Below are 13185 nucleotides of genomic sequence, written 5' to 3'. Positions count from 1 at the left end.
TTCTCAATCATTACCATCATTGTGTCCAGAGAGTTCAGTCCAGCAAACTCATTAATGTCATCCAGGGTTGAGAGACACACATCCATGGCATTGGCTAGATCCTTTAAACCTTGAGGATCGTTATGCCCAACCTTTGGCATCCTCTTCAGTTTTTGCTCTGCTGCATTTGCGATGATATGAGGTTGGCCATACTCCAAGTACAACTTCTTCCTTGCCAGCTCATAGCCATCGGGTTTCTTCACAAGATGTTCTATTGAACGCTTTACGTCACTATGACAATGTTGTAACAAATAGACCAACTTCCTTTGATCGTTATGTACCAGCGGGACGATCTGTGTGTCAAACGTCCGAACAAAATTTTGGTAAGTTAAGGGGTCACCCTTAAATGAAAGTATTTCTGGTCGTGGTAAGAAACGTTCGTCACTATAAGAGAAATGTCTACTTGGTAGTTGGGGCTGCTGATAGGAGCACCCTGGTTGTTCACCGACATGGGACATAGGTTGGTAATCTGGTCCATACGAGTCACGTTTAATTGTTTTCGGTTGCCAAGCCAAACTTGGCGAACTAATATTTACTTGAGGAGTCGAGCGTGCTGCAGGGAACGTAGAATTAGGCGTGTTAGCTTTAGTATCATGAGTAGCATAAGGAGATGAAAGGACAGGAGAAGATGTTTCTTGAAATTGCACAGAGGGTCTCTTTGTCAAACGGGAGGAAACATTCTCCTTGCTGTTTGGCAGACCAGGTGACGTGAGTCCAGTTTCATCGACAGTAACGTAAGGTGAATCAGCGTCACTCATCGCCTCTGCCCGAGATTGCAATTCCAATTGTAACATTTCAATTTTGTGTTCAGCTTGCCTGCTCTTCCTCTCAGCTTCTTCTTTCTTCCTCTCTGCTTCTATCCGAGCTTCTTCTTTCTTCCTCTCAGCTTCTTCTTTCTTCCTCTCTGCTTCTATCCGAGCTTCTTCTTGAATATGAAGCTTTTCTCGCTGAGCCAGTTTCAGTTGGATCAGTACTTCACGTTGCTTTGAGCTTGCTCGCGAGCTGGTGCTTCCAGAGCGTAGGCTCACGGAACGATGTGAGGAACTAGGCTTCTTGTAAGACGTAGATGGCACAGGCAAGTTGGCTGTTCTTTCCAGCCACTCCTTGCAACGAGTGTCAAACTCGACCTTATTTTCTTTTATTAGGGAGCGTTCGGTTTCCCTATCATCTCCAATCATATTAACAACTTCCTGATATTTTCGGTCCACTTCGGAGCAGTAGGAACGGAATGCCTCCAACTTAGTACTAGGATGAAGCATTAGCCGCTCTCCATGCAGATAGGACTGCTGCAAATTTTTTGCGGCCCCATCGAACTCAGCTTGCTTGGCTGCAGAAGCATCCTCGAGTGGACTACTGCCTTGGACGCTCATCATAAATAAACAAATGTAGAAACAATTAAGCCTACGGCAAACCTTCGGGACTTGAGTGCTGCAACTCCGAGGACTGTCCACAATAGTCGAAACGCTTCTATGTAACGTACGAACACGCACACAGAGTGACGGTAATGTATTCAACTGTCGACGACAACGACAGCGACGACAACGAACAAGCAGAAGGTCAAACGAAGAAGAAGGTTTCTGTGACAACACAGCAAAACAACGATTAGCAAACAAAACTTACGAATTAGGCCTAATGCGGAATTACAGATGACGAATTATAGGCCTAATGAATTCTTACCGACTATTTTGTGGCGCACGGAACAGCACAGGGAGAAACCCAACAATTGAAAATTCTACCGTTGTAGATCGAAACTGAACATATAAACGGTAAACAGTAAAATATTATGCTATAAATTTCACATCATAGGTGTGTCCCGTACTTGATTTAAACATCGGGAAATAAGACGAGGTACTTATTACACTTAACCATTGACACTAAAATTCACATTGGCCTAGCCTATCACAAAGGTTGCAGTAGGATGTTAAGCTTACCGTGAACTGTGATAATCACTGATTTGGCCACATAGGCCAACGGCAACGACAGATGAAATTGCTGCACAGAGTTCAACTATGCTTCAACCACACAGTACATTAACGCAGTAGGCTAACTCTTATTCAACTAAAAAAACAGCAGCACCGTTATGTCCGTTAATAGCTCGAATTAACTACCAGTCGCTAACTATAGTTGCTGTAAACGTTAAGCTGATCTTTACATGTAGCCTACTGCCACTTAACAAAACTCAAAGCACAAAGAAACGTAGTAACGAACGCAAAGGCGCAAATGTAATTATGACGTAACGATCACACCTCGAGGTGAGACAGCAGGGGTTGCCAGGTGCTACTTAGGGAATCCGAATTTAGTTTTTAAACATAGAAAAGGAGGCGGACAAATACGACGTAACAAGCCCTGCAAGAAGCTTTCCCAGTCCGAGGATAAAGATTTAATCAATCAATTGTATGTACCGGTAATGAAGAAACGTTTTAAATCGGCACATGGGAAAGCTTAAGGATTTGCTTCTGTTTGAAAAAAAGGCCTTCATAACTGACTTTTCTTTCCGGACCGATGTTTCATGTGATGACACCAACACGCCAAAAGTAGCCTACATCCTCGAAGTCGTGACTGGTGTTGGTGTCACTCTTGTCGGTATCAAAGTGGCTTGATGTTTCCCGCAATAGTCGAATTATTTCTGCCTTATTTTTTCACGCATTGTTTTCATGAAAATTCTCCAAAAACGAGTCATGTTTTTCACTTTAAACTGAAAAGTAGAGGGAGTGCGACTGAAAAGAATGTAGCGCGCTAAATTAGAAAAAAACGTCGCTAACAAAAAAGTAGCTCGCTACTGCCCACCTCTGCCTATAGGCCGCATAGCATCTTTTCACATAATAAACTAGGTGGGCAATTGCCCACCTAGCCCCTTTGATTGCTCCCTAGCCCTTTCTTTGCCCCCCTAATTTGAAACTAGGTGGGCAATTTTTAAGACTTAATTTTTGTTTAGATCTAAATTTTATTCAAGTTAAAGAATGAACAGCTAAATGAAAAGCTTCAGCATACATTTAGAACTTATGAGCCTACCTTTGACCTTACTTATAATATCCTTAATTTTCCATTCAAGCAGATTGATTAGCAATTTGCGTTGTGAGTAGGCCTACCTCAAATTTTGTGTGAGATTCTAAATGTCTGAATTACCGAAGTTTGTTTCCTGAGTTTCATCAAAATAAAATACCAGCGCTTTAGAATCGTCTAATTCTGCAAAGATTCAACTCCTTGTAATATCTTAGCAGTTGTGTTTCATATCCTACAGTAGGCTATTATCATAGTTGTTTTTTTTTTACTTTAGTAGACTACAAGAGACCTCTGCATTCTGCTACTAAATGTTGCTAGATTAAATGCTATTACATTATTATTTATAAAATATCGTGGGCAGGGATGAATACGGTATAGAAATTAATTAAGGGTCTCAAAAGTTTAGTCCAGGTATAATATGCCTTTTTACCCACAATTTGCCTGAGAAATCTGCATTTTTAAGCTTACATGTTTTACGCTCGGAAAAAAATGCCCTTTTTCCCATCACTTACCCGCGAAAAGTGCCCTTTTTAACATAACTCTCGCGCTAAAACTGCCCTTTTTTGAAAATTTGCCCACCTAGTCCCAATTCGTGAAAAGATGCTATGATATTGATAGGCAGGGCCGGATTAAGGTTTCTGGAAGATTGTACAAGTATTAAACACATTCAAATGACATGTTTTCTGGATTTAGACAAAGCAAAGCTGTTATAATATTATCATCGGTGTTTATTTTTTCCAAAATTTCGTTTTCAAAGCAGAGTAGAGCTAAGGAATGCAACCTTTTCTGGCCCATGGATGTACAAAAATGACAGTGCTACAGTAATATAAAAAAATGACAGGCTACAGTATTGCACTCTGCAATACAAATCAGCCATAAGCATGTCATCATCAGAGCCACAGCCACCATCCAAGTGTCATCTTTGTTTACACCAGTGGTTCTTAACCTTTTCTCTATCGCGCCTCCCTTAGCAAATGGTCATTTGTTTCAAGACCCTTGACTTTAAATAAAGACTAAATTTAAAATCTTAACCTGCACGATGCTAAAGCTGATAAAATAAAAGCACAGCTACCTTATGCGATATTATTTGCACCTATCCATAATAGGGCTTTGAAAATCACATAAAAATCAACACAAACAAGACGAAAGCGATGATTATTACATGAAAAGAAAATGTACCAAATTTAAATATTACTATTGACGGAATGCTGGTCGAGCAAGTCAAAAGCTTTACCTATCCGGAACGCAACTTTTCAAAAGGTACCATTAAAAATCCCCTTTGAGAAACAAAAGAAAAACGCAAATCATACCTTAGATAAATTAAGTCATCCATTTTCCATCGTCTGACTTGGCGCAGAGGGTTAGGGCGGTGATAGGCTAGTCATTTCATTGACGTGGGTTTGATTCCTACCACTGCTATTGCTCTTTTTTCTTCTGTAATTACCAAACAAACTTCAAAGGGGATTTTTTAATGGTACCTTTTGGAAAGTTGCATCCGGGACACACAATAACTGAAAATTGCAGATGCGATACGGAAATATTGAGACGACTAGAAATAGCAAGAAACAACTTCGTAAAAATGAAAAAGACATTAACAACACGCAAAGTTAACATCAACACTCGAAAACGAATTATGAAATGCTATATATGGACTACATTACTTTACAATGCAGAAACATGGACACTGTCATCACAAATGGTCAAACGACTTGAGGCATTTAAAATGTGGATTTATAAAAGAATACTAAAATGTTCATGGAAGGACAAAATCACAAACAAAGATGTAGGCTACTATCTAGAATACAAACCAACATGGAAATTCTACAAACATTTAAATCATAAAAATTGAAATATTTTGGCCACATGATTCGCAATAATTCTATTCAAAGACAACTACTAGAAGGAAAAATGAACGGCAAACGAAATAGGGGCAGACCACCAAGAATTTGGACTGATGATATTGAAGACTGGTCAGGACTTAATTGCAAAACTGCAGTAGAAAAATCTCACAACAGAGAAACTTGGCGTCTCATTGACTCCAATCCTCGACGAGAGGAAGGAACTTAATGATGATCCATAATAATTTTGCATCTATCATAATGCGCAAATTCAACAAACCCTGATCGAATTTCGTATAGGCTAGCTACGGTATGTTTTCATTTTTGTATTTTATGAGCCTTTTTCGTGTTTTGTGTACGGTATCTTATTAGGCCTATTCATTGTAAAATTACATTTAACTTAGTCCAGTAGGGCTATTATTCCAAATAGGCTTAATTAGAAAAGGGAGAATTGGAAGGCATATTACAAACAGCCTACGTTTATTGCATAATAGGTAAAACACTTGGAATGTTATATATCAAAACTGCTTGTGGTTAAATTTTCATGTTAAGTTAAATATTTGTACTTCTAGAGATAGTGTCTTCCCAAATCCCAATCAAATGAGTCATGCTACTCGACTGATGTAGCCTAAGTCTACATGCTTTTGAACAATGCGAGTGAAAAAGCTTGCATAAAAAGGTAAAATGTAAAGTTTTTCTGGTTCTTTCTTAGTGGCACATGATTAAGTGACCCTATGGGGCTGAATGAATTGGACCACTTGGACTAAGAAAGTTTAAAACGAGAAAGAAAGGAAACAACATCTCTTCAGTCGTTAAACTAACGTTTTAAAGTTGTTCTTGTCTCCACACGTTTTGTTGCAGCTTCAAGAAACGTCACGCTTGGTTTGATGACCAAACAGCGAAAAAACCTTTCGAAGACTTTTGTTTAATGACATGACTCTGCATTGTTTGCTAGTGATGTACAGACGTAGTGACTGGTGTGAGGTTGATACCTTCGCATTACCAAGCAGGTTTGCTGAACTACTGCAAGAAAGGTTGTTTTGCTGCAGTGCGAGTTGGAATTAATTGATCTTTGCTAAAGAAATAGGCCTTCCCATGTAGTTGATTTGTTTCCATTTTTCAGTAACTTACATTTTTGAAAATACTAAACGCTCGATGTGAATGGGCTATTTTCTTCAAGCTCAGCTTACTTTTTCTAGCTTATCGAAATAGTTGTTAGGTTATACTGGTCCAACCATAGCCTCAAGCAGTCAGCTGATAGAAGTAAGGTCGCCTATAAAGCTAATGATGTGTGCGTCGTGCAAATTAAACTTCAGCATTTGGAACAGTATATTTTGATGGTGTAGGTTAGCTTGAATGTGCCATGCTTAGCAATGCACTTAACACCAAGCGCTCTGCATCAGGCCCGTAACTAGGGGGGCGCAGGGGGGGCCAAGCCCCCCCCTGCAAAAATGTTGGCACCCCCTGGAAAAAATTATGTTAATTAGCTCTGTTCGCTGACTTTTCAGTTTTATACTCAATTTTCTTGTGTTATTTAATTGTAAACATTGTGTGTTTTAAGGGTGTGGTAGAATGTTGTCTCTAAAACAAAGTTTGCCTAATTTTAAACGAAACTGCATTAAAAGAGCGAGTTTTACCAATACCAAACATTCAAATATCTCAGCCAGGAATTAGCAACAAGAAAACATAGAGACTTAGCTTTATTACCGAAAAATGCCATAGAAAACATGATCTTATCCTTTTGCTATGCCACCGGACAGCACCATTTTACAGGAATATTTATACCCACATGTTTGTTGAAAATGCTTTCAGAATGCACCAAATTCAAAGTAATTTTTCAAAATTTTCTGGGGGAGGCCCCCCAGACCCCCCGCTGCTGGGTGTCGCCTTTGGCGAAGACGCCGTCGGTCTTTGCCCGTCGGCCGTCAACCCCCACCCCCTTTCAAAATTCCTGGCTACGCCACTGACTGTTTCTATGATAAACTAGTCTAATGTAAACGTTGTATTAGGCCTACGATTAATGTTCTTGCGTAAATATACCCACATTGTGTACAAACGTCGTTTTCGTACATGATACGGAAGGTAAAAGTTGGGCCCCCTCTAGAATACTTTTTGCCCCCCCCTGCTGCTCCAAGCTAGTTACGAGCCTGCTCTTCATATAGCATTAAGATAACCTGTATGGATTATGTATGTTACCTGGTAATGTAACCTACTCCGAAGATCTTCATGAGAAGGGAGACATTTTAATTTTTTTTTTAGAAAAAACGCCCGTTTTCTAATAATAGACAGCATATGATTACCATTCTCGGCGCACATTAACAACACCAAATGTGTAAGTTGCAACAGTTTAGTGACGTAACCTACGAGAAGCAATTGCTCCCCCCTGTAGGCTACAACTTCTTGCCCTCCCTTTTGCTTCCTTTGTAAAATGCAGCTAATAAAACGTTAATCAGGGAAAACAGTTTTTGATTGGAATTCCGTATCTCATGGTGCAGCCCATTAGCTCGCCTAATTTACCCAGATTCGGTTGAACACATTCTTTCCTTGATCCGGCTGATACAGTAGCCTGCATGTCACAATTGAATGATATGTTATCTTGATCCAGCATGTTCGTTCTTTGGAGACTGTCGTTTGTGTCGTTTTTCCTTCAGTTATAATCAAACCAGAATCAGCAAGTGCAATAACCAGGGGCGTAGTCGTGTGGGTAATTGGCATTGCCCCTCCCCCTTAAATATTTTTGTAGGCTGTATGCAATCGACCAACAAACTTGTAAACTACGGTACTGAAATACTGAAGAACAGTTTGTTAAAAAAGACGCTTTCTTTGATCAAATTTATGCGGCAGTTTGTCATGTAGCATTCTTGCTCCTACCAGTAGTCAGAGGCAGTGACAGAACTTTGTTGTCGTTTTACTTACCAGTAGCCAAAGGTAATGTCGAACGTTTGTTTCTGCTGTACGTAGCCTACTACGCAGTACGCACATCTCCGAACTGATATGAACGTTAGAGAAGTATAGGCTACTGTGTTGTATTTTGTACGAAATGTTTTTATTGACATCAGTTTAGTTCAGTTTGCTTTTATTTCTGGCCATCACAACGAAAAACAATATATGTCAAACAAAGCAGAGGTATAGAAAAGGGTAGAAGCGACAAAACGCGGACGTTATAACGTGCAAGACACCAAAGCAAGAAAATCGATTTCGCAACGCTTTTGTAGAATTTAAAAACATTTAACATTATTTTTAAAAGTTGGTGTAAATGAGTGTTTTGATGTCAGATGAGAAATTACTTTTAAGGTCGCGTATAACGTTTTACATAAAGACGAAAGTGCTTAACTGGTTACAATCCAGTGTGTCCATACGTAGGCTACCTTTCGGCAAAGTTTAATGAGTTGTTAGAACTAATGGGTAGCCTAGTCCACTTGGCAGTCCGTTGGAGTTGGACGAAAGCATTCAATCATATTACATTGATCGTTAATTGGATGGTTAATTTAGGTGGGTGCATGCACTGCGGTACCAGACCAGAGCGATGCAGACAAATGGACAGGCAAGTCTGCATGGATAAGGTCGCTATGACTTTGCCAGGTTCGCGACGCACGAAGTGAATCATTTTGTATGAATGGTCAGATCGGATGTAAGACTGGTATAGAGTTTGTTGTGAAATAGTTCAGTGGCATATCTTTAAAAATATAATCTGTAGAAATACATCTTATATATGTATATATGCAATAATTTGTTTTCACGCATATTTTCTCCTAAAATCAAACCACAAATCTGGCAAAAGCGCGTAGCAACCAGGCTTGCGGGCTTATTTACAATTTTACACAAGAAATGACGTCGGCAGACAAATATGCAACGTAATCGTTAATCAGGGTGTTTACAGTATCTCACGCGTGCAAAGCTGCTCTGTGTTTTTAACTCACTACGTCGATTCAACTTTACCAGATTTCAAATCAATGCAGAAAGAAAGATTTAGGTTGTATGCAGCGCTTTTGTTTTATTTGTGGTTGAAAAGCAAGTGGCAGTGTCAATTCACGACAGCACTGAAAGGAATGTGAATGATTAAATATTTTAATAGCTGTGCAGTCAGTAGCGTTGACAGGGGGGGTCCAGAGGGTGGTTTTGGACCAGGGTCCGGAATGATTTTAGGGGCCCGGACACTTTCCAATGGGCCCGGAAAATTGACAAAATGCCGGGAATTTTTAGGATATGATGCATTTTTCTTAGAAGTGTCTTGATTTGAGGCCCGACCGAGAATCTCATTGGTACAGGGCCTAAAATATTTTCTCAACAGCTCTGCGTGCAGTATTTTACTAAAAACAACAAAATAGGCTAATTTGTTGCGCAATGACAAGTGGTTGCAACTTGCAAGTTAGCGTCAAAGCAAAACTTTAGAAATGCTCGTAAATGCGCCGCAGTGTATGGCGGTCTGCTTAAAATCAAAAATAGAACAATTGCAAGATAAGCAGATAATTCAATACGATTGGGTAGATAATCTGTGTAGTGTGCACTCACTGCAGTGCACATGTTGCAAAAATAGTGCAACTGAGTGGAAAAGGTTGTCACGTGTGTCAACTAAACTCTGGCAATGGAAGGAACTGTTGGGTCGGTTACTGAAACATTGCTTGCGTAGTTCACAATCAGAGCTGTTTCCGGGTTAATGTTGTCATAGTAGATCACTAGCCTTTTTCGTTAAATTCTTGAGCAAGCTAAACCACGCCACAATCATGTTTACGCACCAAGTTACCGGTATCTGCAAACTATGCGTATTTAATGAGTCACGGAGTTTGCAACCTGTAACACAGATAATAAAGTATGTTGTAAGCTATTTAACTACAAACGCCTTTTAAATAATCATCACCAGAAAGGACTGATTGATATTGAATTATTATTATTAAAGAAAAGCGGAGGCAAGCCTAGATATAAGTCGTATTGCGCAAGTCACAGAAATTGATAGGAAGTACTGTAGTAGCCTAGCCTAGTAGTTTTGTACGGCAGTTTCATTCCCTCAGCTGGGGATTTCATTCATACAAGCGTCAGACTTGTTGGCAGAGCCTCAGAGAGAAGTCAGCACTGGTCGGGAAACAATACGAAAAATGGGCCCCATAATATTTTTTAGCAAATATACAACTAATTTGTATCTTGCGTTGCATGTTTGTGTTGAGCTGAAGTTAGTCTACTTTCCTCAGCATGAAAAGAACTTCGTTCAATGTAAAAATCATCAATAATCACTGGATTACACTTGCAGCAAAAATGCCATTGAGGCAAACTATTTTGTCTAGAAAGCTTTGTAAACACACAATAGGCCTACAGGCAACGAAAATAGTTTAACCAAGCATTTAATTCAGGAGTGTCCAAACTTTTTCCCACCCGAGCTAGATTTGATTATAAGTGTTCGGCTGTTCGCGGGCCAACAGCCACAATAATTTTTCTGAAAACTGCAAATTGAATTTATATGATTTTTGTGTGTCTGCAGGCCAAAAATAACACATTGTACAACAACAGGCGCGGCCATACAAAAACGTCTCGTGAGCCGGAGTTGGCCCGCGGGCCGGACTTTGGACATCCCTGATTTAATTGAACCCTTTTTCTGGACTTCTTGCAATGCAAAGTTACGGATCACAGCATCAAATGATAAAATTTTGCGACGTCTGAATTGATGCACAACATGTATAGTTAGGCTTTTCAATCGGTTTTGAGTCATTGGCCTACTGGAGCGCAAACAATTCTTTACAAATTTCAGTATTTGCTAAAACCACGTTCTCAAAGCGCAACCGTTGGAGGTAGGCTAGCTACCGGATCACAAAAAAAAATCATAACAAAACTACTTGGAAAAACCTTTCGAAATAATTATGGTGCGGTTCATTCTGGTTTGCTGCTAAAGTTTGCTGTGTGGCTTTTTGTCAAAAGTACCAACTCATCCAAAATGTCTTGAAAATGTCATTGTTGTAGGTAGCCTACAAATGGTTTAAATTTGTCCCACATGCCTGCAACTGCACAACAGACATACGATGAAATTTTCATGGAACTTCAAACTCATCGACGATATGCTTTAGTTTGTTGATACATTTGTCAATTCCAACAACTATCGAATCCCCTTTGCAATGTAGTCTACGGTAGAACCTACATTTCCTTCGAATGATTCAGGTAGTTAAGTGGAGTTATAAAAGTATTCTGTCCTCAGGAAAAGAAAATCATATTCTTTTGAATTTAGTATAATTGCTTAGATTACATCTTCCTTTAATTTCATTAAATTCATCAGTGAATCTTGTTTAGGACCGTAATCCACATAATGCAAAGCAGTCACAAATTTAAAACTACTAGTTGTAGGCTACTTTAGCATTGACTCAGCTTCCGATCAAGCTCTTGGTTCCAACTTGATGCATTTAAGAAACGTCTTTAGAGCTTCAATTGCAAAAGGGTAATGTAAAGCATTGGGTTTGACTGCACCACGCCTTGGTTACCCTCTCGAAGTCAATTTTCTTTGTAAGATGAAAAGACAGCTTTCTTTAGATTTTTCAGAATTTTTTCTCTGACTGGGCTATAACTTTAAAGATGCCACAAGCTTACAGATAATCAATTACTCCAAAAATGATAAGACATTTGAACAACGCTGTCTGTAGGCAACATTCTGAATTCCAACTAGATTTAGCCTAAGCAACAACATCCATAAACAAAAAACTCAAATAGAGAAAAAACTCTACCTTCCAAAATCACATCATGAGAAGCATGACCACCACAAGGCTACTTGACCACACGACAACAGAAGATCTTTTAACTAACTTATGACAAAATTACATCTAATTGCAGCAATAATAAAATCAAAAGTTTTAAAACTGTTCGGCCACACTAAAAGATCACAATTCGGAATCAGCAAAGTTTGCACAGAAGGAAAAGTAGAAGAAAAAATAAAACGTGGCAGACAATCAAAACGATGGCAAGACAGTATCCAATCATGGACCGGACTCAACTTGGCGACACTTGGCGAGCTGGCTCCAAATCGCCACTCTTGGAAGCAAATAATTCATGTTGATGCGCAATCTGCTGCAGGCGGAGATGATGACTGATGATGATGATGATGATCCATAAACAAAAAATATACAGGATTTACTTTCTTAAATCGTGCTTGGACTGATACCTTTAACTTTCCCAGATAACTTATGTTGAATACAACTTCTTATGCCTGGCCAACGCAGATTATGAAGTCAAGGTTCAGTTGTCAAGCAAAAATAGTTCCCGCTTAGCTAAAACAGCACCAGTTTTCAAGTTGAAACTATCAATACAATCGAAACCGTTCAGTGGTACAGAAATCATTTCAGCTTCAGATTTTACGTCTTGAAGCTGTTCAACATCGCCTACCTTAACACGAAAATGATTTGTTCTTGATGAGAAGCATCGAGAGTGACATTTACAATGATTGAGAAATACTTGGAACTACGCACTTTCATTTAAAAATTTGTTGATTATTTAGTTGGTACATTTTTACTTTAATACTAAAAAGGGGCCTCCCTCAAAAGTGCAAAAACAAAAAACTACTCGTTTTTCCTTTACAACGTTTTGCTAGGGGGAAAACTGGCCCGACTTCCCCCCCCCCTTTCGGAGCCACTGCGTGTTGGGTCAAACTTAGTGGGGCAGCTCATTACGTTTTGAGATTCTCCGATTTTTCACTCTAGTTTCGAACGCATAACCAAATGAAATTGCTTGAATTTTAAAACGATTAAAAAAACATATTTTGAACTGACAGAGGGCACCGATAAATCACTTTTCTACCAAGTTTAGAGTTCTAAATTAGATACTGGTATTCGTTGGAGTAAAACAATTCCTGACTGCCCTGCTGAACTAAGCTCACTGCGAAATGCCGAAATGGAAGCATCTGCAAAACAATTTCATTGAAGACAATGGTACTGGGATGTCACTATCTGCCCCCGGTTTTAACAATCCGTTTGTGCGTTGTCTCGGCCTCTATGTAGTGCGTTATGGTCATGACATGAATAATCCACTTTTTCAATTTAATTAAAGAATGAATGCAAAATCTGCTGTTGTCGCCATCGAAAGCGCACGATTTAACCAGAGTCTGTCTTGTCGATCGTAGGGATATTTATCATGGGAGATTTTACCTACGTTTGGTTGCATTCATTTTACCAGTGAGCCAACCGTATTTTTCCTTGATTTATCTGCAGTCGTTGAATTACAATAATGTGACAAATGACTGGTTTGCTGGTTCTACATGCAACAAAGAAAGCTATTGGTAGGTGATAAATCATTGTCATGAGCGAAAATCGTGTTGAATTTGATTCAAAACGATTTT

General features: G+C 39.3%; 1 protein-coding gene across 3 annotated transcripts in view; it reads right to left on the bottom strand.

The window, feature by feature from the left end:
• LOC145782134 (uncharacterized) overlaps nt 1–13185 on the bottom strand; it is a 71320-nt gene that overhangs the window by 5200 nt on the left and 52935 nt on the right. For 2 of the 3 annotated variants that reach the window (XR_014290817.1, XR_014290815.1), the window contains exons 2-3: nt 1971–2157; nt 1452–1790 (exon numbers count right to left, since the gene is read on the bottom strand). The gene's annotated coding sequence lies outside the window, so the exon portion shown is untranslated. The remainder of the gene's footprint in view (nt 1–1451; nt 1791–1970; nt 2158–13185) is intronic. The other variant, XR_014290816.1, reaches the window with a different exon arrangement.

Source organism: Aplidium turbinatum, chromosome 13, assembly GCF_918807975.1.
Source record: "Aplidium turbinatum chromosome 13, kaAplTurb1.1, whole genome shotgun sequence".
Lineage (NCBI taxonomy): Eukaryota > Metazoa > Chordata > Ascidiacea > Aplousobranchia > Polyclinidae > Aplidium > Aplidium turbinatum.
This window is presented reverse-complemented; position numbering and strand designations above follow the sequence as displayed.